Here is a 26,155-nt window from a genome sequence, read left to right on the forward strand (position 1 = left end):
AAAGCTCTTGAGGGGGGAGAACTCTGGCTAAAAAAGAAAAGGGGTTTAGCTAGGGAAACCAAACCCGCCCATGCAGTATTTCCCATAGGAACTACTACTAAGCAAATCATCTATGCCCAAGGCCATACCTTTGAAGCCCACTCTCTACAAATGATATTGTGAGGGCCTCTTTTCGTACGAGTCCAATACTGTCTTGGGATCGTAACAAATTGGCCACCTGCAATTGGCGCCGTCTGTGGGGAGGTTTGTGTCTTGGCATAGATGACGGTATGAGACAGTACCTGTATCGTTTCTACCAGCCACTTACAGTGCTCTAGCGTAAAGCTTCGATAGGGACTATGACTCTTGACTAGGGGCTACACTTATAGCACCAGCCACGTAGATGGTTCAAGGGGCTCGGCCGAGGATTTCATTCCCTTAAAGCCAAGGCCCCATAGATGAGAAAAGCAAAAGTACAAGTTTTGGACAGAACCAAGGCCTTGTATGGTCCTCGGACCCAAGCCTCTGGGGAAACCAACTACTTAGACGCAAAAGTACAAGTTTTGGACAAAACCAAGGCCTTGTATGGTCCTCGAACCCAAGCCTTTGGGGAAACCAACTACTTAGACGTAAAAGTACAAGTTTTGGACAGAACCAAGGCCTTGTATGGTCCTCCGACCCAAGCCTCTGGGGAAACCAACTACTTAGAAGCAAAAGTACAAGTTTTGGACAGAACCAAGGCCTTGTATGGTCCTCGAACCCAAGCCTCTGGGGAAACCAACTACTTAGACGCAAAAGTACAAGTTTTGGACAGAACCAAGGCCTTGTATGGTCCTCGGACCCAAGCCTCTGGGGAAACCAACTACTTAGACGCAAAAGTACAAGTTTTGGACAGAACCAAGGCCTTGTATGGTCCTCGGACCCAAGCCTCTGGGGAAACCAACTACTTAGAAGCAAAAGTACAAGTTTTGGACAGAACCAAGGCCTTGTATGGTCCTCGGACCCAAGCCTCTGGGAAACCAACTATTTAGACGCAAAAGTACAAGTTTTGGACAGAACCAAGGCCTTGTATGGTCCTCCGACCCAAGCCTCTAGGGAAACCAACTACTTAGACGCAAAAGTACAAGTTTTGGACAGAATCGAGGCCTTGTATGGTCCTCGGACCCAAGCCTCTGGGGAAACCAACTAATTAGACGCAAAAGTACAAGTTTTGGACAGAACCAAGGCCTTGTATGGTCCTCCAACCCAAGCCTCTGGGGAAACCAACTATTTAGACGCAAAAGTACAAGTTTTGGACAGAACCAAGGCCTTGTATGGTCCTCGGACCCAAGCCTCTGGGGAAACCAACTACTTAGACGCAAAAGTACAAGTTTTGGACAGAACCAGGGTCTTGCATGGTCCTCGGACCCAAGCCTCTGGGGAAACCAACTACTTAGAAGCAAAAGTACAAGTTTTGGACAGAACCAAGGCCTTGCATGGTCCTTGGACTCAAGCCTATGGGGAAACCAAGTACTTAAAAGAAAAACTACGTTACATGAGCCTTAGAATCTATCCGAGGAGAATTCCCCATTAACAGTTGGGTTAATCCTTACACTGAATGGATTCCCCAGTCTACCCTCGGACCCTCAGTACCAAAGGGATTGATGCAATATAGAGCAATATGCTACCAAAAACACAATTGAGGTCCCTCACTGCTCAGCTACCCTCTCGAATGAATTATTTAGAGTTTATCGTTCTCGAACATTGGTCTAGCATGCATCGCGCAGTGCTCAGCTGTTATCCCGGTTAGTTCCAAGAGTTTAATTTATTGAGGATTACCATTGTTATACTTGATAATGTCCGTAAGTTTAAGCTAGTAGGAGTTTGTTTTAAGGCATTTTTCTGCTCCAAGTATCATCAAAGGCAAGCGTATATTTAATATTCATTCACAAAGTAACTGTTGCCGAAAGGAAAAATATTTAGAAAGAAATAAACTCATCTTTTATTAAGACAAAGGAACAGTACAGTGTACAATGAAAAGTTGGAATAAGCTTATACTAAAGCTAACTACGTAAGCGAAAAGAAAAGATACAAGAGAATAAAGAGAAAGCCGAGGAAGAAGCATAGAGGAGGGGTTGGCTGCTGTTCCAAGATATTGTCTAAGGAAACTATTCCTCGACACTTTTACATGCCCATAACTCAGGCAGCCAAAGAACCCAACTTGGGGCCTGCACCGTTGAAGAAAAGGTGCAGGGAACCTGACCTCAGGCTAACACCATTTGAAGAAACGGTGCAGAGAGCCGGAGGTGGAGGAGCCTCCGTATAACCACGTCTGCGATAAAGCAGACGGCGCTGATGGCGGAAAACCTTACTTCTGACGCGTCAAGAATCTGACGCGGCCAGTACCTGCTTCGAATTTTGGCTAAAAGAGGGGGAGATATCATCCCCATCTTACCAAAATGGAAGATCACCTTGAGTCTGTGTCTACCTTGTCTAGACCACATCACCTTGAGCCTCGGAGGAATCCGGCGCCTCTGCGGAGGGTGTAGTTTCTTCACCCCTACACGTGCCTTAAGCATATTGCACCAAGGGTGGGGAGCGCTAAGTATGGAGACTGTGATTATGGCTGAAGGGTTACGGTTGTGAAGAAGATTGATGGGTTTGTATGTAAGAGGAGTGACCTACTGTCCTACTTATTTAAAGGGAAAGGAGGAGATATTTAATTTACGCAGAGTTCCAAAGAATGCTACAGATAATGAATAGTGGGCTCAAGTTCCAACGCCATTCGTGACCGTGGGATCTGAAGATCCTCGTGAAGGAGCACCTCGAGCGTACGGGTGTCAAAGGACCCCGCGTGAGTAGGTGAAGGAATGCCTCTTAATTTGACACGTCCCCCCGTGTAAATGGAAAAATGCAAATATTAATGGAGTGCAGAATCAGAGCAGGCTATGATGTAGGCCCAACATTATCAAAACCCTCATCCCCAACTAAAAGTCGGGCAGCAGGCTTTTGAGGGGCTATTGTGGGGCCAAAGAAAGTGTAGCCCCGGCCTAGGCCCAGTTTATCTTAAGGTCTGCAGCCCAAGCCGAGGAGAGCCATTGCCGAGGACGACCTCCTCCTCAGCACTTCATTAAATGCCCAAAGAAAGGAGCAAACTGAGTGTAGCGGACAGGGCCAGGGAAAAAAGCAGCCAACACAGTAATACGGAATTCAGCGTCTGACAGGCCCATGCCCATGCGCCTTTCCAGCAACTCCCAACCACTCTAGGTATGGATCGACTGGACAGGCCTGCACCCCAAAAGTAAAATCAACACGTGGACACAAAAAAGGGGGATGGAATACCAGTATAAAAGGAGAAGAAAATAAAGCTCTTGAGGGGGGAGAACTCTAGCTAAAAAAGAAAAGGGGTTTAGCTAGGGAAACCAAACCCGCCCATGCAGTATTTCCCGTAGGAACTACTACTAAGCAAATCATCTATGCCCAAGGCCATACCTTTGAAACCCACTCTCTACAAATGATATTGTGAGGGCCTCTTTTCGTACGAGCCCAATACTGTCTTGGGATCGTAACAAATTGGCCACCTACAATCATCATTAGCTTAGTTTGGTTTATTCATTCATATGTTCATATAGGTTTAACCACTTAAATCTATAATTTTGAATTCGAGCATCTAGATTTGCGATGTTAAGATCCACTCATCCAGGTATATGGATTAGTGTTTCAATTCCAATATGTAAGTTCAGGGTTTCATCATGATCTTACGTTTTAAGCCCTGGGTTTCATACAATCATGTGTTCATATTACATGTTCATTCTCAATCTCAACATGTTTAATTCATTCAACATGTTGAATTCATTCTTTAAATCATAAAATAACCACACACAAATTTTGTTTTAATTTTTGTAGTTTATTTAAAATCCATCTAGGATCACATCTTGGGTTTATGATTTATTCTCACATGTCATATAGGATTGCACTAGATTTTGATTCTTAATACTAATCAGTATCGATATATTTTGTACCTACGAAGCCAAAAATGACCTCTGTATAGTATTGATTATTTTAATTTGAGTAATAATATATATATATTAGTCATGGGTACCATCTGGCCCTCCCCAAAAAGGGGTTTAGAAATGTTGGAATGCCCACTCACAGGACTGTTAGTGCAATTTATGTGACACATGCCTGACCATGGTTTATTTGACAATCTAGCCTTAATAGTTGAAAGAGAATTATATAAGCGAGTGTTATCCGAGACCATGGTGAGCGTGTTGAAGCAGCTCTTAGTAAATTACTTCCATTACGGTTGGGGCCATTGGAGGCTGAAGCTAAGGCATTGGAGGAGAGCTTACAATTTGCTTGGGGTGTGGGAGTTTGGGATATTCTATTTGAATGCAACTCCAAGATTGTCTATGATGCTGTGACTAGATGCAGTGATCCTCCTTCGGTAATAAGCAACATAACTAAAGGTATTCGATACAAATTGCAAGATTTTCAACAGGCACAAGTATCACATGTTTATTGACAAGGTAATCACCCTGCCCATTTATTAGCACAATATGCTAGGCATATCATTGATTATGTAACTTGGATAGAGGAAACGGGAAATTATTGTGTACTCCCAGAGTACTATAAATACATACTCTCTCCTCTCACATAAATGATAGGTCTCACTAATTAAATTCATGGTGGGACCCACCATTTATATGAAAGGAGGGACTACGCATTTATAATACTCCGGGAGTACCTAATAATTTTTCGAGAGAAAACACCTCTTATCGTTGAGTCTGTTGTGGCTCATGATGTAGCAATGTTATCTTCGTTTAATAAAAGTTACAAGTTTCTTATAATATATATATATATAAGCGAGTATTCTTTTTTCTTTTTTTTTTTTGATAAAATATAAGCGAGTATTTAGATCTTTGTTATTGAACAAGATTATTTTGTTTACCCTTATTCCACATTGTTTTATCTTACTCATTATGTTTGGATTTCGTTATCAAATATTAATTTAATTTGTTGATTTATTCAGCAAAAAAATTTAATTTGTTGATTTTTAGTCCAAGTCTTGCATTTAAAAAAATTAATCTCTTCTAATTATTAGAATATCAAATTTGTTAAGGGGACTCTTGAGTAGTTAATATATATTATAGAGACACACTTAATCCAAAAATGTCTAAGCCTAATGGGAATAAGCTCAACTATATTATATTAATTACTCATTCTTCTATTTCTCAAAAACAATTACTCATTCTTCTTAGGGTAAATTACAAAGTTGGTCCATATCATTTATATTATACTTCAATTTAGTTCCTAACATTTCAATTGTGTCAATTTGGCCCCTAACTTTTTCAATACTGTGCCAATTTAGTCTCTACTATTATTATTGGATGAAAAAATCTTATGTATCAAATGGAATAATAAAAAATTAATATTTATCATGCCACATCCACTGCTAATTGTATCACCATTCACCACATCAAATTATTAAAAATAAAACCCAAATTAAAATTTAAACACTTGAAATCAGTATTGTGGGGCCAAAGAAAGTGTAGCCCCGGCCCAGGCCCAGTTTATCTTAAGGTCCGCAGCCCAAGCCGAGGAGAGCCATTGCCGAGGATGACCTCCTCCTCGGCACTTCATTAAATGCCCAAAGAAAGGAGCAAACTAAGTGTAGCGGGTAGGGCAAGGGAAAAAAGCAGCCAACACAGTAATACGGAATTCGGCGTCTGACAGGCCCATGCCCATGCGCCTTTCCAGCAACTCCCAACCACTCTAGGTATGGGTCGACTGGACAGGCCTGCACCCTAAAAGTAAAATCAACACGTGGACACAAAAAAGGGGGATGGAACACCAGTATAAAAGGAGAAGAAAATAAAGCTCTTGAGGGGGGAGAACTCTGTCTAAAAAAGAAAAGGGGTTTAGTTAGGGAAACCAAACCCGCCCATGCAGTATTTCCCGTAGGAACTACTACTAAGCAAATCATCTATGCCCAAGGCCATACCATTGAAGCCCACTCTCTACAAATGATATTGTGAGGGCCTCTTTTCGTACGAGCCCAATACTGTCTTAGGATCGTAACAAATTGGCCACCTACAAGCTCCTATACGCAGCTCTCAGCAAGTGATTGCTAACTCAAAGAAACAATTTCAAAATTTTTCCAAATCATTGTTTAGTAAATTTAGGAGGGAAAGCCAAAGAGCAAAAAGTAAGGAAAAGAGAGAGAAAAAGAGAGAAGTTCTGTAAGAAAAGCCTAAGTTGTTGTTCCATGAACTGTTATCCCAGGAGGCTTAATAAAACGTTCCCACGTTTAAATGGTTGCATGGCTTACTAACAATTACGTGCACTCTGTCTTGACCTAGTTCTTCAACCCACTCTCTACAAATTCATTGTTGAGGGTCTTTTGGGCCAGAATCGCCTGCTCACTGGGCCTGGGCCCCAAAATCCGCCCTTACAAGTATCATCTCACTAAAATCCCTAACACACACTCTCTCTCAATCTCTCTCATTAAGAAGTCCTTTGGGTTGGTTTTGGGTTTGATAGATCTGAAGGTTTTTCAGATTTGTTAAGGTTCTTTCCCAATTCAATGTTTTTTCTTGTAGAATTAGAATTGAGAGCAACCGAGTTTCTATTTATGAAAGAAATTAATTTGCAAAGATCCAATCGTTATTGGTGAAGAAATCACGGCCTTTTCATGGTTCTATTTTGGCTTTCCGTTCTCTTTGTTCTAATGCCTATTTCTTATTCATTATTTTTCAAATTAAAGGCTCTTCCCTAATTCTGTACAAAAACACATCTGAAATTTAGAGGAGCCATGAGGTGTGGAAATTTTATTGTGTTCGGTTTCTTTGAGCAGGAAATTCAAACTTTTGAGGTTTTTGCTCCTGTTGTCCTTTTTCACTTGCTCTTTTCTAGCTATTTTCAATTTAGAGGCTCTTCTGGGAAAAAAAACCAGATGAAATTTTATAAAAAGAGCCATGGGATTACCAATTATATCAACCTTTTACGGTTTTTTTGCCTCTATTCTCCTTTTTCTCTTGCTCTTTTCTTGTTGATTTTTTTCCAACGCAAAGGCTCTTATCCTAGCGAGCTATACATGAAACAAACCTAGAAACACAAACAAAAAAATTAAGAAGTACTTTCTGCTTTGATTTGGGTTTTAGATGTGTAGTTTTTTAAGTAGATCATGGTGGCTAGCAATTATAAATAGTTTTAGATGTGTTTGGCAGCCATGAAACTGAAAGAAAATATATATATTGCAAGTTGATTTTTTTTGGGTAAAGAGATGCAGATGATATTGACTATGACTAATGAGAGAGAAATATATTCTGGTGAGATGATATTGTGTGCATATTTTAATTTGGATTTTTTTTATGAGTAATGCTACATGCACAAACTATTTTATAATATTTTTACAAATTATTGATGTAGCAAATTCTTACTAGTTCTAAGTGGGCCATCATTAATATCATATTCCAATAATTATTTCGTAAATGCTAATTCACATCAGCAGTTTGTAAAAATGTTGTTAAATAGTTTGTATCTGTAGCATTACTCTTTTTTATTATAAAATAATCTAATGTGGCGATACAGTTAACAATTGATGTGGCAAGGAAAATAATTTTTTATTATTTTGTTTGACACGTCATTTTTTTTTTTTCCATCAAAGAGATAATGGCACGGTAGAGACTAAATTGACATAGCACTAAAAATGTTAGAGACCAAATTGATACAATTAAAAGATTAAGGACCAAATTGAGATATACGGTAAAAGATAGGGACCAACTTTGTAATTTACACTTCTTCTTATCATTATTTAGTGTGGGTTTGGATCCGCATTTGAGTTTTGCGTTTGCGTTTTTTTTTTTTTTTTTCAGCACGTGTTTCAAAGGGGACAAAATTCACTGTTCACATACTGTTTAACACTGTTCACGTATTGTTCTGGTACTGTTTATGCACTGTTCATGGGGCTCACAGTCACTTTATTCAGAAAAAAAAATTTAAATGGGTCCCACGGTACTATTCACACGTTTAAAAATTATTTTGTTACAGTGTTTTCAGTTTTCAGTTTCAACAAAAATAAGTTGTATCCAAACGGACCCTTAATGTAAAACTTCACTCACACATGTATATCCAACAAAATTATCTTTAATTATTTGTTCAATTCTATGATGAAAAAAAAAAAAAAAAAAACTCTTTCTATGTTACCTTGACCATGTTACCTTGACCCACCCCTATTGAGCAGTACGCATCTGTTAGTGAATTGTCGATCTCACCCATTTCAATATTTTTTAGGTTTAGATTTAGACCTAAGAGAAAGATTTGATAAAACCAAATATTTGTGGAGTCATAAAGACTTGTCCCTTAGTCAGTGGCGACTCCAGGAAATTTTTTCAAGGTGTTCCTCAATAAGCATAAATTACACAATCTAATAAAAAGAAAATTTTATATATTGACAACAACAACAATCAAAAAATACACAAATACATAGAATTTACAATTGCCTTCTACGAGTTTTTATATTTTGAAATCGTTGCATAATAGTCTCATTATCAATGCTACAAGCTACATCTTTTTCAATATACACAATCAAGCAATCATTCATCCATAATTCTAGCAAAAGAATAAACAAAAAACTATAAGTTTATTTGAAATATTAATAAAATTATTAATTATTGTTGTTTAGTTGTTTTATTAATTTGTTTGTTTTTTATAAACTATAATTTGTTACATTATTGTTTCATTAATTATAAAATTATTAATTATTATTTAGCCTAACATAATTTAATTTATTTGTCTTTTATAATGCATTGATTAATTATACTGTTTTAATTATTATTGTTTAGCGTAACAATAAACTATATTACTTTAATTTATTTGTTATTAATTATATTACTTTAATTTGTTATATTGTTTAATTCTTTGTGCACATTACACTAAAAGAGCTAAACATTATACATCTCATGTGCAGCATAATAAAAGCAGTGTAATGTGCAACACATTACACTGCTTTAATTATCATTTACTGCCCGGCCCCATGTGCCCACTGCCCATCAGCCCATTTATCCCTACCCCACTCAACAGACAAGCACAAATCATCCCCCAATCACAACCTGCCAATCAGAAAATTTCACAATCACAATACATATTACTAATCAGCAACACACACTGAGTCACTGCCCAACAGACAAAAGCAACGAATAAAGCTATAAGATAAAGCCAAAAAAACAGACAAAAAACAAAATAAAGTTAAAAGTAAAGATTGGTTCCCAAAAAAAAAAAAAAAAAAAAAAGAAAGAGTAAAGATTCGGCATAGCCAGCCAATCAGATTATTCTAGTTCAAATTTCAAAAGAGAGAGAGAGAGAGAGAGTTAATGACTTAAAGACTAGAATAAAAAGAGAGAGAGGCATCAGACTTTTGCATTTCATCATTTCATGGTTTTCATTTCAGTGTGTGTGTGAGAGAGAGAGAGAGTCAGAGAGAAAAAGGGGGAGAAATACCTTGAGGCCGACTGGCCGAGCATCGGAACAGCTGAGACGGTGAGACCGTTCTGATCTGCGACGACGGGCAAGCGACGACGGGCCAGCGACGAGTGACGACGGCGGGTGACGAGCGACGACGACGGGCGAGTGAGGGACGACGACTAGACGAGGAGCGACAGAGGTCACGGAGCAAGCTGCGCCTGCGAGCAGTGGCGGCACCACCGTGGGTTTGGTTTGCTCTAGGTTTGGGGTTTCTTTTTTGCTCTGTATTTTGTTTCTCTTTTGCTCTGTATTTGGTTTTTTTTTTTTTTTTGATAAACGCCTCTGTATTGCAGTGTTGGGTAATGGGGTTTGATTTGTTTTTGCTTTGTATAGAGTATAGACTGTCTTGATCTCTGCCAACGACGTGACCGTGGTTTGATTTCTGATTTGCTCTGTTATTTATTTTTTTTTTTTTTTGGTGAGAATTCATGGGTTTTGCTACCTCCGTATTATGTTGGGCTTTCTGGGTTTGCCGTGGGCAGTGGGCTTGGTTCTGTTAACAAATTTTTTTTTTTTTTCAGATTTTAGTTCAAAATTTTTTTGGGTTTTTTTTTTTTTTTTGGCTTGAAAGTAGGACAGATAAATTTTTTTTTTAATTATTTAATTTGACGGTATTCCTAATTTTTTGATTCAGGGTGTTCCTAATTTTGGGATGAGGGTGTTCCTAGCATAGATTAAATATAAATTTTTTTTTTTTTTAAATTTTTTTCAGGTCAGGGTGTTCCTGGGAACACCCTGACCTGTACGTGGCGCCGCCACTGCCCTTAGTTATTATGGAATGCTTTGAAGTATCTTTGTACTTTCCAGGTACATCTTCAAAGTTTTTTACCTTTCAATATACTTTTTTGTTGGAGCTTCCCCCATTCCTTTTATCGAACATATATAATGATGTGAATTGAGCTAGAGTCTTTTACCTTGTGTACGTAGCTGGAGTTTTTGGGTGTGGAACTTGTATGCTATGGACGTTTAGCTTTCGCTAGAGTGACTACCGATTCAATGTTGCCCCTTGCCAGTAAGTTTCTCCAACTTTGGGTGGAAGTTTCATCAAAGGAAAATTATGGTATATACTCTAGTTTTTTGTTAAGCTTATTCTATATACAAAAGTGCCGTACCTAACAGTCGAGAACTCCAATTAGTTGTAGCTCTCAACTGAAAGCCCGGAGAAAATGGGCAAATGCCCCTTTGAAAAAAAAATCTAGCATTTTGTCCCCTTTCCCAAACTAATTAGGGAAATACCCTTTTTTTTAAACTCGATTTTCTCAAAATCAAGTTATAAAAAAAAAAAAAAAAAAATTATGGAGCCCTATAGTGGCATTTTAAGAAGCCTATAATAACGTTTTAAGGACTTATAGTGGCGTTTTGTAATCCGATCTCCTGAAGTCGAGTTACATGCAATTTTTTTTCTTTTTTTTACTTATAACTCGACTTCATGGAAATTGGATTACAAAACGCCACTATAGGTCCTTAAAACGTCACTATAGGATCCTTAAAAACGTCACTATAGGGCTTAACTCGATTATGAGAAAATTGAGTTTCAAAAGAGGGACATTTTCCTAATTAATTTGAGAAAAATGGCAAAATACTGGATTGTTTTTTTGAAAGGGACAAAAACCAATTTTTTCCCTGAAAGCCCTTTCACAAACCTGGCATAAATCATATAATAATGTGTGTGTATAAATAATATAAATAACATAAATAAGTTTAGAGTCACGTTACGAGTTTTGCAGGTCTTTAATATTAGTTCCGCTCTCTCTCGTTGTAACCATCAAATTATCAAAATAAATAATAAGTGTAAAGACACAACATAACAAAAAAAAAAAAAAATTGCCAACGTACATGTTATGAAAAAATTATAATATGAAAATTATTATGACTAAAGCGTTATGTATATTAGATACACGTTCAGCAAAAATATACCGTAATTTGGTAATGAGGAAGTCGTAACCTTTCATTTTCCGTCGTTTGTCTCCTTCCACTTCTGTTTCCATCAAAAAAAAAATTTCTTTTGAAAAATGGTCAACAATTTTATTTTAATAGGGAGATTAGAATAGGATTCAATACTCAAATCACTAGACGCTGCTTCATTGAATTTAATAAAACGTTATTAATTCAATGACAGCAGGTCTAGCATATTTGACGCCAAGTTTGGAATTGCATCGAATGACAATTTTGTGAAACTTGTCTCCTGGTATGACAACGATTGGGGCTACAGTTCCCGTGTGGTTGACCTGATTATCCACATCGCATCTGTACAAGCTTGAAGCTTAAAACAAAAACGTTATTAGAGAAGAATAAATAAAAGAAAAGAAGTAATATAATATTATTTTGAAATAGAAAAAGAAACAGAAAAAGAAGTAACAGACCACATATTAGTCTTTTTTTTTTTTTTTTTTTTTTTTTGAGGAAAAGACCACATATTAGTCTAATTAAGAGTGTTCCGCAAGTGGGGCAAAAAGCCTCTCCAATATTCTACTAATAGTTAATAACTAGTATTTAACATATATCTCTCGTTCTACATTAGTACTTTATTGAAATAAAAATAAAAAAGAATCGAAAACAGCCTTCCGGAAAAATGCAATACAATTAAAATAAAATATAGAGAAAAGAGGTGAAAAGAGGTCTTTCGGAAATATGCGATAAAATCGAAATGGTATATAGAAAATGGATGAAACTAAGGTCTTGTTTAAGTAAAGAAAAAATAGTGGTTTTCTTTCTTTCTCTTTATATATTATTATCTTAAAGCCGAGGGGAGAGGATTTTTTTTTTTTTTTTGGTTAAAATTAATTACAAATTACATCTTTGGATATTTAGTGGATGTCATACCAAAAAAGAAATAAAAGAAAACACAAGTAATATAGAATCTTGCAAATATTTACTTAACTAGTGAAAATTAAATTGATGGATGATAAAAGTAATCACAAGAAAATTTTCAATATATTCCAACTACCTTTTTCTCTCTCTTGTCTAGATCATAATCATTGGCTTCCATGGTTGACCAAAGATCCATACAACTCACACGATATACATACATATATACATATATATATATAGACAAAGTTTAACTACAAAATTAGTTGTAGTCTAAGGTTACAACCTTACTCAATAAAATAAACATTGTTATATATTTTGAAAATCTAATCATTAAATTGCATATTCTTTACATTCTTAATACACATATCAAATTTTGTTTCAATCGGATATTATTTACTACATGATCTATAAGCTTACATTTTATGCATAAATTTATACTACAAAATCTTGCAATTTAAGCATTTTATTGATAACATAGCTATTAATCTTCAATTTTTAAAAAATTTGATAAGTATGAAGTATATAAGAAGAAAGTGTAATTTAATGGTAGATTTTTCAAAATTCACCTTCAATAAAAAGATATTAAGTAAGATTGTAGTCTTAAGCTACAACCAATTTTGTAGCTAAACTTTATCCTATATATATATATATATATATATATATAGGCAAGACTTAAGTACCGTACTTAGGTGTTATTTCTTAGGCTCCTCTTATAAGATTCTGTCATATGGATTTTTGTTCATATGATGGAAGTGTATTTTTTAGTTAAGTACCCACATGGCTGAATCTTAAGAAAAGAATTTAAGAAACAGCACATAGATTTATAAATTTACACCTTTTTTACTCCATAGATTTATAAGAGATCTAACGGTTAAAAAAACACTATTATATGCTATTACTTTCCATCTTATTACCTAATTAATACTAGCATTCTCTCTCTCTCTTTCTCTCTCTCTCTCTCCTTATTTATTGCTTTCCACCATATAATATTTTCTTCAACAAAATCTAACAAAAAAATTGAAAAATAATCTCATTTTCATTGATTTCACAAAACTACCCATAACAAGAGTTAAATGACTTTCAATTTGCTCCTTAAAATAAATAAATAATGGAACTTTAAAAAAAACTTCAAAATCTGAGAACAACTATAGACACACATTTTATCTTCATGAGAACAATTATTTAAGTGTCTATTTACTGTTTCTTAAGGGTACTTTTCATTTTCAGACACATTTTATAATGAAGATCAATTCACTTCATATGAAAAGTGATGATTGATCACAGGCAAGAGCCAAGAATTTTCTTAGAATTAGAATCCAAAGGAATACACAAAATTCGGCGAGAAGGATTAAAAATTTCTGCCTCAATTAAATGAATTATATATCAATTTTATATATTTCGTGCTAGGCATAAAGCCTTGGATATGTATTTTTCTATTGAATATAATATTTGTAATGGTTGAATTTATTCATTAAAATAAAAATTTTGATGGTTTTGGGTGAACTGTTGCTGTTTGAACGATTACATTTAAATTGACAGGGCGTAGATTCTTTAGAACCACAACCACCACCTGGATCTAATTCTTAATTTCTACTTTTGAGTTAATTTTGACTTCATTCTTATTAAATAACATGTACTCCGCAAGAAACGGTGAAGCTTATAAAGTGAGTATTGTATACAATGTACAAAAGTGCAGCATTATCTCCGATAGTAATCACTATATATATTTTGTTCAGTTCATCTTTTCGAAGACGGAATAATAGGAATATTTGACCGACTTGGAGTCTTCAATATTATAATCGTAGGTAGATCCAACGGTCAATATTATATGAGACTGAGTTTCTTGACAAGGTGGCAATGGTGAGATTAATTAAGAAATTTATCTATTCAGTGATACATAGATTTTTTGTATCAGATTCTATGTAGCGGTGGAGGTGGAACCTTATAAAAATGGAGGTGGAAAAGCAATGGAGGAGAGAGAAACGTGTAGTGGATGAGAAAGAGAGAGCAGAGAGAAAAATATACCTGCTTTTGGTATTAGAGACAAATATGGAATGTTATAAATAAGGATAATAAATGAGATCCTTATCAAAATATCAGCATTAATAAGTGCATTTTTTTTACCGTTGGATCTACTTAAATCCAATAATTTTAAAAAGATGTAACACTTTAGAGTTACACCAAGTGTAACTTGAACTCATCTCTTTATATATATATATATATATATATGTTTCTTATGCCCTTGCACGTACACTGACCAGACATGGAGCATATTTGCATAGAAAATTGAATAGTTTTTCTTCGCCTAAAAGAATTTGAATAACAATAGGTTGAATGTTTCAATTCTACATCATGGACTTTCTTCTGTGCGTCAAGAGTCAGCTCTAATCCAATGTTTATAGTCACCCCACCAGTTCATCCTTCTCCATATAAAAGCCTATATGATAACTTTCTTGACCTAAATCTTGCCATAATTTCATGTAAAACATGGCAAAAGTTTGTTCTAGACTTCTCTTCTTGTCTTCCATTTGCATGTTCATTGCTGGAGCCATTGCTCAGCCTAACTTCCTATACCACTTTTGTTTAAACAATGGTAACTACACAAGCAACAGTACCTACAAAGCAAACCTCAATCGCCTACTCTCCTCCCTCTCCTCCAACACTGAAATTGACTATGGCTTCTACAATTCTTCTTATGGCCAAAACCCTAACAAAGTATATGCAATTGGGCTTTGTAGAGGAGATGTTAAGCCAGATGTATGCCATAGTTGCCTCAATAACGCTACAAAGCTTCTCACACAGCTTTGTCCTAATCAGAAGGAAGCAATAGTATGGTATGACTATTGCATGTTACGCTACTCATTACACAACATATTTGGCATCATGGAAAACAGTCCTTTTTATATGTCGAATTACTATAACGTATCTGCCAATTTGGATAAGTTCAATCAGGACCTTAGGACCTTGTTGGATGGACTAAGAGTTCAAGCTGTAGCAGGTGGTAAATTCTCTTCGTAAGTTTGCAGTGGCAAATGCCAGCACCAAACTTTCAAACACTAAATGCACTAGTACAATGCACGCCTGATTTGTGTCAGCAAGATTGCAATGATTGCTTGACTGGGGCTTTTGGTGATATTCCGAGTTGTTGTGACGGCAAGCAAGGTGGGAGAGTTGTTAGACCCAGCTGTAATTTTCAATATGAGGTCTATCGCTTCTATGACCCTGTAGCACCACCACCATCACCACCACCGTCTCTATTGCCATCATTTGCATCATCAACATCTTCTCCTCCACAATCCACCAATACCTCTGGTGACAAAGGTACATGTCTCTTTAACCTTAATGCATAACAAATTTGAAATTTACCTTTTGAAAAAAGAAATATATGGAGGGCGAGGGGGGTCCTTATTACTTTCCCAGCACAATTTCTCATTTTTCAAAACTAATTCAGATTTTATGATTCATCCGTCAGAATAAACTTGTGTGAACAAATTTCTGATTTTTGCAGGAAATGATGGTGACAAATGTTGGAAAAATAGTAGTGAATAAACAAGTTTGATACAACAAACAATATCCCAAATAATTAGCAAGAATGTAAATAAGCAATAATAATATAAATTTAAGTAAATTTAGGAACAATCTCATATTGCTATAGAATCACGCAAAATACATTATCCTTAAAAGTTGATTCATGCCACCCAAAGTAAAACTTGGTACGATTGGTTTTCTGGGCCAAACAACCCCCCAGGAATATTAGACTATAGTATCGACCTTTGTGATGTACATACTTTCACTCACAAAAGGTTTAAGAACAACCTTCTATTACCTTTCCTTAAAATATATATATATATATAGATATATATATATATATATATATATATATATATATTCTTGTAGAAAAATATGTGGGAGAGAAAAATAGTAGAGTTATGTATATCTAAAATATAAAGTAGTAAAAAGACTCTTTAGAAAATGTGTTATGATGAGTATTATATAGGCTACTTATGAAGATAATAGTTAATAGTTATTGGTTACTAATAACCCTTAAAAGCCCAATGGCTATATTATCAATTATTGTCTAACGGCTATTTTTCTCATAATTGCCCAACGGCTTTTTTTTTTTTTGAGAAAGAGGTAAGTGAATTTTATTGGTGATCAAAATCAAATTGGAAGACATCTTCCAAATCACTAGGTAGTTCTTCTACCCATACATCAGTGTCAGCAGATGAAACTGCTCTACGGGCGAGAGAGTGATCAAGCTTGTTGCCATCCCTCTTTACATGCTGAAAACAAGAAAATCTAAGGCCTCTCCGTAAGTTCTTAATCTCCCCAACTACATGACCAAATAAGGTTAAGCATGCCTCCTAACTGTTGACTGCCTGAACAATACGAAGACTATCACCTTCAAATACCACCTGTGAAAGACATAATTCCTAAGCAAAAACTAAAGCCCGATTGCAAGCCAAAGCTTCAACCATCTCCACAGAGTGAGGGTAGCGGACCTTCTGAATGAGGGCAGCAATGATATTCCCCGTTGAATCCCTCACCACAACACCCAGACCAGCCATCCCAAGACCATCAAAGAGGGCAGCATCAAAGTTAGCTTTGTACGTACCTTCTTGTGGGGGATGCCAATAGGTAGGAGCAGATCGTCGCACTGGCTGAGTAGGCTTCCGATTAATCTCAAAGAACTCCAGAACCATCTCTTTTGCCCGCCTACTCACCTCATGGAGAGGCCACGTCTGCTGCCTCTCTCTAATCCTATTTCGTCTCTGCCACAAACTCCATGCAATTGTGGAGAACCAAGCCACCTTAAACACCGAACCCCTGTCAAGCACAGCCTCAAACAAATCCATAAAGGTTCTGAACTTCCTTTGATACAAGTAGACAAAGCTAGCTTTAGACTTCCACACCGATTGAGCCTAATCACATAACCACAATGCGTGCATCGTGTCTTCCTTGGATTCATCACAGAGAGAGCAAGTGACATCCAGCTGAATCTGCCGTTTCTTCAGATTTTCCTTCGTGGGTAAAGAGTCCTTTACTGCCCTCCATATGAAGTGTCTAACTTTATTTGAAGCTTGAATCTTCCACACACCCATCCAGACTTGATTCGTGGCTTCCGGACTTGAGAAGGCTGGTTCACCACTGGATTTTGCCATTGCCAGCATTCGATAAGCACTACGAACTGAATAATTCCCATCCGGAGTGAGAGACCAGATATAAGCATCATTCTGTCCAAGAGCACAAACATGTATTCTTTTAATTTCTTTAGCTTCCCATGGCATAAAAATCCTATCCAACAAATCTGAATTCCAAATTCTAGAGTTAGGTACCAGAAGCTCTTTTACCCAAACTGCACCAGAATCTCCTTTCGGTGATAAGACAAATCCGCTAGAAGTAGTTGGCAGCCACCTATGCTCCCAAATTTTAATTGAGGCACCATCACCTACCCTCCAGATAGCACCTTTTAGAATGACCTCCCTAGCTTGAAGGACACTTCTCCACGCATATGAGCAGTTGATCGGCACCCCAACATCAAATATGGTTCCACCAAGGAAGAATTTTGCCTTAAAGACCTTGAATAGTAAAGAATCTTTTTGATGGGCTAACCTCTAGACCTGCTTCGCCAATAAGGCTTGATTAAACTGCTGTAGATCCCGGAAACCCATACCACCGACAGACTTTGAAGTACATAGAGTACTCCATTTCACCCAATGTATTTTCTTTTTATCCCCTTGCCCCCACCAGAATCTTCTGATCATTACTTCAATATCCTGGCAAAGCCCAATAGGAAGTTTGAACACACTCATAGAGTATGTCAGAATAGACTGGATGACAGCTTTTATCATGACTTCCTTACCGGCTTGAGAGAGGAGTTTCTCCTTCCAGCCTTGCATACGAGACCAAATCCGCTCCTTTATCTGAGTGAAACATGCCTTCTTATTTCTTCCCACAAAGGAAGGTAACCCCAGATACTTCTTATAGTGTTGGATGGCCGGAACCCCCAGAAAGAGTTTTATCGTCTCTTTAATATCTTCGTCAGTGTTTCTGCTAAAGAACAAGGTAGTCTTATCCTTGTTTACCATCTGTCCTGATGCACTCTCATATAATGCTAATAATTCCTGAATTTTTTCACACTCATCCTGCGTCGACCTGCAAAAGAGCAAGCAATCGTCTGCAAAAAAGAGGTGGGTTAACTTGGGTCCTCTTCTACAAATCGAAAACCCCTAAATGTCCCCAGCTTCAGTAGCCTGTCTTAAAATAGCATTAAGCCCCTCCGGATAGAACAGAAATAGATAGGGAGAGAGGGGATCACCTTGCCTGAGACCCCTTGATGGCTTAATCATACCTTTCGGCTCACCATTTACTAAAATAGAATACGATACCGTTGTAATGCACTCCATAATAAGAGAAACCCAAGAAGCCTGAAAACCCATCTTCAAAAGAATCTTCTCCAAAAACAACCACTCCACCCTATCGTATGCTTTGCTAATATCCAATTTGAGAGCCATGAAGCTTTTCTTGCCAAAACAGCTCGTCTTCATGTGGTGTAAAGACTCAAAGGCGATTAATATATTGTCGGTAATTAATCTGCCAGCTGTGAAGGCACTCTGCGTCTCCGAAATAAGGGAATTAAGCCAAGGCTTTAGCCTATTGGCTATCACTTTACTAACAATCTTGTAGATGATGTTGCAGAGACTTATCGGTCTGAACTCAATTACTCTCTCTGGATTTTTAACTTTCGGGATCAAAGAAATGAAGGTATGGTTAATTGATCTTAAAATAGAACCAGAATTCAAACAGGACAAAACGGCTTGAGTTACCTCCATACCAACATCAGGCCAATATGACTGATAAAACAGTGGTGGCATTCCGTCTAGACCCGACGCCTTTAAGGGAGCCATCTCCTTAATAGCAGCAACCACTTCCTCTGGTTTGTACTCCATTGCAAGACTAGCATTAATTTCCTTTGTTACCACTTCCTGAACACCCTCCAGCACTCGGTCCAGCTCCTGTGAACCAGATGAAGTAAACAAACTAGTATAATAATCAATAAACAGATTCGAGAATACCCCCTCATCATTCTGCCATACCTCTCCTTCATCTCGAATACCCCTTATAAAATTTCTTCTTTTCCTCTAAGTGGTTGTACTGTGAAAGAATTTTGTATTCTAATCCCCACTTTGAACCCATTTCACATGAGACCGCTGATGCCACATCTGTTCCTCCCTATCAATCAACAAATTTAATTCAGACTTCAATCTCACTACCTCTTGGATATCCCCAGTTCTAACTGATTCCTCCTCTGCCTTCCACAAAAGCTCCTTTACCTTCTTAATCTGCCTTGTAACATTGCCAAAGTGGGCTGTACTCCATTTCTTAAGCATCTTCTTACACTTTTTTAGCTTTTTTGTTGTTCTGTACATTGGTAAGCCATCCAGGTTGGATTCCCACGCACGAACCACAATATTATGACAGCCCGGATCAGTCATCCACATTGCTTTGAATCTAAAAGGTTTACTTCTCCATCTCTGTTTTTCCCCTTCAGCATCCAATGTCAAGAGAATCAGTCTATGGTCCGAAGTAAAACAGGACAAATGCCGCAGCCTCCCTATCGGAAACCATGCAAGCCACTCATAATTGGCAACCCCACGATCCAATCATTCCCAAATCAGCTCTCCCTTCCGTCTGCCATGCCAAGTGAACGCCGGACCAGAGAAACCCAAATCCACAAAATCACAATGATCCAATGCCTCCCGAAACATTTGCATCAAATAATGAGACCGTGGTACACCTCCTTTCTTATCTTCAACCCTTAGAAGCTCATTAAAATCTCTAAAGCAACACCACGGCAACTTCGGCTTCGAGCTTAGCATCCGTAACATATTCCATCCCTCACTCCTTCTACTAGTTTCAGGCTCCCCATAAAACCCTGTTAGTCTCTCCAAGCATCTTCTCTACCACCATTCACTATTGCATCAATATGATAGTTCGAGAAACTATCCACCCACACAACTACCTCAGATTTCCACATCATAGCCAAACCTCCACCTCTCCCATTGTTAGGAACAGTAAATAAACCATCAAATTCCAAATCATAACATACCTTTTTCATATACTCCTTATTAGACCACGTTTTCGAGAGAAACACAATCTTGGGACCTTGCGCTTGTACCATCTCGACAAGCTCTCGGACTGCACGGCGGGTCCCTAAACCCCTGCAGTTCCACGCCAAAGCAATCATTGAGATCTGCGGGGCTGGTGGCCAGCCTCCACCGTTGGTTCCGATGATTCCACAACTTCCTTCTTTTGTCGCCTCCCATCCTCTGATTCTTCTATCAAACTCTCTGGGTGTTTCTTTTCCTTGCCGTGTATACCCTTTGACAAATGGCAGGGTCATCACTAGAAATATCCTACTGGATTCGGTCAAAAAACACGATCTGATTCATAACCTTCACTTGTTGCCGACTTGGAGTTTTAGTAAGCCCATGAGTAAGGGCTGGGCCATTAGTCAAAGGAGGGCCATCAATTAATCTAGCACTTGGCCCATTTGTATCCAAGGTACTTGGGCCCATTTCCACTTCAAATTTTGCCAACTCAGAATCAATATCCGCCAACTGTTTTTGGAAAATAACGGCATTCTTCCCCTTTTCTAAATTTGAACCACCACTTAAGAGATACTCATTACTCAGAATTGATTGAGTATCACCAGTTGTCCCCTGAAAACATGCCCTTTCCAAACCAGGAATTTCAGAGTCAACTCCAACGTTGGACTCCACCTCAGCCCTAGGAAGAGCACTAGCCGTGACCATCGCCGGAACAGATGGTGCCGGAACGTTACCCAAACTCCTACCAGTCAACTCTGCAAATTCTAAAACGTCATCCGTACCGCTAGTGTGCCCATTACGAAGGAACTCCTCCTCGAAACCCGCCACACGTATCACCTTACTGCGTGATGGATTCAGGGTCATCGCACGTAACCATGCGCCAAATTTCCTGTCATCTTCCTTAATTGTCCCATTGCTACGTACCCACAAAGAACATTCCCTATCGCTATGAGTGAGCCTTCCGCACCAATAGCAGATGTTCGGGAGTCGTTCGTACATAAAACAAACCCAGCTTTCTTTCCCATTTGCCAAAGATAACCGTCATCCTCGGCATAGGGGTTGTGAGTTATTGACATTCACCCGCACTCGAAGGAAGTTGAACCCCTTCTCTCCCCTTCACCGCTCGCACTATCATCCACCTCTCCCACTACCGAACATATCTCCATTGCTGTCTTATGAGACATACTTCCAATAGAAGGCCCATGAAGTTGAACCCAGAAGCATGTTTTGCTAAAATCTAGGGAGGTAATATCCTCGTGCCTTTCCATCGGTTTGATGGCTACTAAATGCTTGTCAAAAGACCAAGATTCTCCCTGCATAACTCTCGCCACATCCGAGGAATCGAAAAAGGAGGAGAACACTAGATGGTTACCCATGTCTCTCACCTCAAATCCTTTTTTAGTCCTCCAGACCACTTTAAAAGTTTTAGCAATTGCCGCCGGACTAAGAACTCGCCTGGTAAAGAACTTCGCAGCCAAAATGTATTCACCCAAAATGGGTTCATCCTTCACAGCATACTTACTTCCTTCTGACTCCGTGAGCGATAGCTTCTCCCATAAAGCCGACATAGCCTCCATTGATATCTCTCGTAATAGGAAACCAAGAAATGGAACTACACTTACTAGACTGATCCCAATACTAGCACCCACACAACTGAAGGCGACACTCTATTCTACTGACTACTAGGATTAGGAGAGCATTTCCTAGGTCAGAGAAACTATTTGTGAAGTTTGCCCAACGGCTATTTTACTCATAAATTTCCAACGGCTAGAAAATAAATAAGAATAAAAGTGTTTGGAACACACACCCACACCAACAACAAATCTCAAACAGTCATCATAGTTGTGCCCATTATTGCCTTTGTGATGCTAATAATAATCTCCTGCATTTACCTAAGAGTTAGGAAGCCAAGAAAGAAACCAGAAAGTAAGTTAATTAATTGGTTTATTGTTATGAAATTACTGCAGATTTTATTATAAATTTTTTTATAAGATGACATCATGCGATAATAATATAATAAATAAATGTTGAATTATTTTTTTTGTAATCAATGATATATTAGTTTGTGAAACTCATATAATAAAATTTATAATATTCCAACTTCCTAGCATCACTCTATTGTTATTTGTTATTTATTTTATTAAGAGGAAGACTTTTCCTAGCAATTATAATTTAAACCATGAAATAATTTGGAGAATTTTTATTATAAAATGATACTTTTATCTTCCACCAATTAACATTCAACGTGTTCGGTCAAGAAATGATTTCCATTATAACAAACAATTTTTTTATATATACTAATATATTTGGCATCTAGACTTTGATATATAATTAGTTTTTTAGAAGCTCTTGCTGTTGCATGCACTTATTTTAAATTGGGCTGCTCTCTTAATAAGGTACTAATAACATCTTGTTCAGGCGAAGCTGTGGATGAGATTGAAAGTTTGAAATCCTTGCAGTTTGACTTTGACACTGTTTAAGTTGCAACAGATGACTTTTCTGATGCAAATAAGCTTGGACAAGGTGGATTTGGTGTTGTCTATAAGGTAATGTGACATTATCATTAACCTTAAAGGCTATTATCCACTCCATTTTACTTGGAATGAAGAAAATTAATTTAACCAGTAAATTTTTTCCCCCTGGATCTAATAGCATCAGAGTGCTTCAATACACAATTAAACTTATAATATTTTAATTTGAAGCATAAAATGGAATCAGTCTCACCATGTAGAGACAGTTGATTCAAACTCTCCCTCTTCTATATGGAGTCAACGATGCACAGCGTGTTATATGAAAAAGTTTGTCATCACGATGCATAGCATGTTAAATAGGGGAAAAAATAAGTGACTATTATATGAAAAAGTTTGTCATCACGATGCACAGCATGTTACTTCCAAAATGGATATCTGCATAAGGGTTAAATATATTTTAATCTAATACATTTTTCAGGGTAAGCTTCATAATGGACAAGATGTTGCTATGAAAAGGCTTTCAAAAAATTCTGGACAAGGAGATCTTGAATTTAAGAATGAAGTGTTGTTAGTGGCCAAGTTTCAACACTGAGATTTAGTTAGACTTTTAGGATTTTGCTTGGAAGGAAATGAAAGACTTTTAATCTATGAGTTTATGCCTAATGCAAGCCTTGATCACTTCATTTTTGGTATGAGTTTACATCTACCTTCATTTCAAAATATATTCATTGTAATTTTATTTTGGTTTACATATCTTGTGCATAGACTCCCTAAAAATTTTTAGTACCATATAATATATTTTATTAAATATGTAGATCCAATCAAGCGTGCACATCTAGATTGAATAAGACTCTACAAAATCATAGAAGGCATTGCTCGAGGGCTTCTTTACCTTCATGAATATTCTTAGCTTCGTATTATTTATCGTGATCTCAAAGCAAGCAATATATTATTAGAGTCTAAAATGAATTCAAAATTTTTAGATTTTGGTATGGCAAAATTGTTTGCACTTGATCAAAGTGAAGACAATACAAAGAGAATTGTTGGGACCTAGTAAGTATCCTTTTAGGTATACTTGATGTTTACTTTGTACCAAAGAAACAACATGAAAGTCCTAACAAGTATTGTTGAATTTGCAGTGGATATATGTCTCCAGAGTATGCAATGTATGGACAATTCTCAATGAAGTCTGATGTTTTTAGTTTTGGTGTGTTAGTTTTAGAGATAATAAGTGGGCAAAAGAATAGTTGCTTCCAGAATGGAGAGAATGTTGAGGACCTTCTAAGCTATAAGTATGATTATTTTTTACTAATGTTATATACACCTCGTAAGTATGGAGTGGTAGGTAAGATTGTAGGTTCAAATCTGTGTATTACATATTTTGATAGAATCTCTCTCTCTCTCTCTCTCTCTCTCTCTCTCTCTCTCTCTCTCTCTCTCTCTCTCTCTCTCTCTCTCTCTCTCTCTCTCTCTCTCTCTCTCTCTCTCTCTCTCTTGTGTGTGTGTGTGTGTGTGTGTGTGTGTGTGTGTGTGTGTGTGTGTGTGTGTGTGTGTGTGTGTGTGTGTGTGTGTGTGTGTGTGTGTGTGTGTGTGTGTGTGTGTTGTGTGTGTGTGTGTGTGTGTGTGTGTGTGTGTGTGTGTGTGTGTGTGTGTGTGTGTGTGTGTGTGTGTGTGTGTGTGTGTGTGTGTTGATTAAAGGAGAAAGAAGGGAAATTTCAACCAACACCCTTAGCTTTTTGATGTGGAGTATGCTAATCTGTTTTTTGGGTACATGTCCCTTGTGCCTACTAGTATGACACTAACAACATCCATAAATTAATATGATATCTAGGTAGCTTGTATAGTTAGTTCGGATGAACATGAAGAATGGGGAGTTTATATAATATCTAGGTAACTTGTGTAGTTAGTTGGGATCAACATGAAGGATGGGGAGTTTAAAGGAAGGGAAGAACTATCTCCTATTGAATAGAATTTTTCTTTCTTTCTATCTTTTTAAAACACAAAACAAAATAATGTTCTCATAAATATTGTGTTTTTTTGTTTAAATTATCTTGCAGGCATGGAAAAATTGGAAACAAGGTACAGTTTCAAATCTTGTTGATCCCACATTGAAGGCATGTTTGACAACTGAAATAATGAGATGTATTCACATTGGATTATTGTGCGTTCAAGAAAATGTCGTTGATAGACCAACTATGGCCTTTGTTATTCTTATGCTTACCATCTTCTTTATTACTCTACCAATACCTTTAGAACTTGCATTTTTTATGCATAGCAATACTAAATCAAACATTTCCTCACAATGTGGAAGGATGATTCAAGGGTGATAGAGTTAAATCAATCTAATAGCAGCTTTGTCCAAGCTATTTCCTTACTAGTGTTTAATGATTTTTTTTGTGTGTGGAGAAGGTATGAATTTGAAATGTAATACTAATAATTTTCCTTTCTTTTTTTAATAAAAGCATACACTATATAGAGTTATTAATAATACATTATCACCTTAACAATCTTTCCTAAACCTTAACCATTTTTTGACCCAAAAAAACATATCTCGATTAAAATCATTAACCGGGTGCAGTTACACTAATTCATCTCACATCAATTTTTACCATACTATTTTTTAACTCTAACTTTTTAACTCTTTAACACTTTTGTTTAACTTTTTTTAATTTAATGGTTGAGATTGAAAGTTGAAAATTCAAATTTTAATCTCAGTCATCCAATGCTATTGCATTAGGTGCAATACCCTAGGTTAAAATCATTATTCAACAATGATTGATCCATGACTTCAGCTTGACACCGCTATTATTTAGTATTAATTGCTTTGAACTAATATTGTATATTTAAAAAATGGATATTTCTATGATCTATGTTTTGGTTTATGGTTTGGAATTTTTTTTTTTTTTTGGGTAATTGTTATGTGGTGTCAAATTGGCAAAGTCCTTGATACTAAACTTGATTCTTGTTCCTCATATTTTTTGCATCTCAAGAAAACTCTTATGGTCCGTTTGGATTGAGGGAGAGGGAGGGGGAGTAGAGTAGAGTAATAAGAATTGGCCCAAAATTAGCCTATTTTCAATCAACTTTACTCTATTCCCCTCCACTCTCCCTCCTTCCCCCCTTAATCCAAATAGGCTTAATGCAAAAACCTAGGTCTCAAAATAATCACTCAATCACATTACCAACACTCAATCAAATTTTTTTATAAAAAAAAATGCTTTTAGCCCAATGGCCCCAATCTCTTTTCCTCTTCATTGTCGCACTTCAATACCATCTTAG

At 37.0% G+C, this 26,155-nt stretch overlaps 1 pseudogene; it reads left to right on the top strand.

Annotated features, from left to right (window-relative positions):
* Window positions 1-14,781: 14,781 nt before the first annotated feature.
* LOC115964826 lies at window positions 14,782-25,203 on the top strand (annotated as a pseudogene).
* Window positions 25,204-26,155: the final 952 nt, after the last annotated feature.

Source organism: Quercus lobata, chromosome 10 (assembly GCF_001633185.2).
Source record: "Quercus lobata isolate SW786 chromosome 10, ValleyOak3.0 Primary Assembly, whole genome shotgun sequence".
Classification (NCBI taxonomy): domain Eukaryota; kingdom Viridiplantae; phylum Streptophyta; class Magnoliopsida; order Fagales; family Fagaceae; genus Quercus; species Quercus lobata.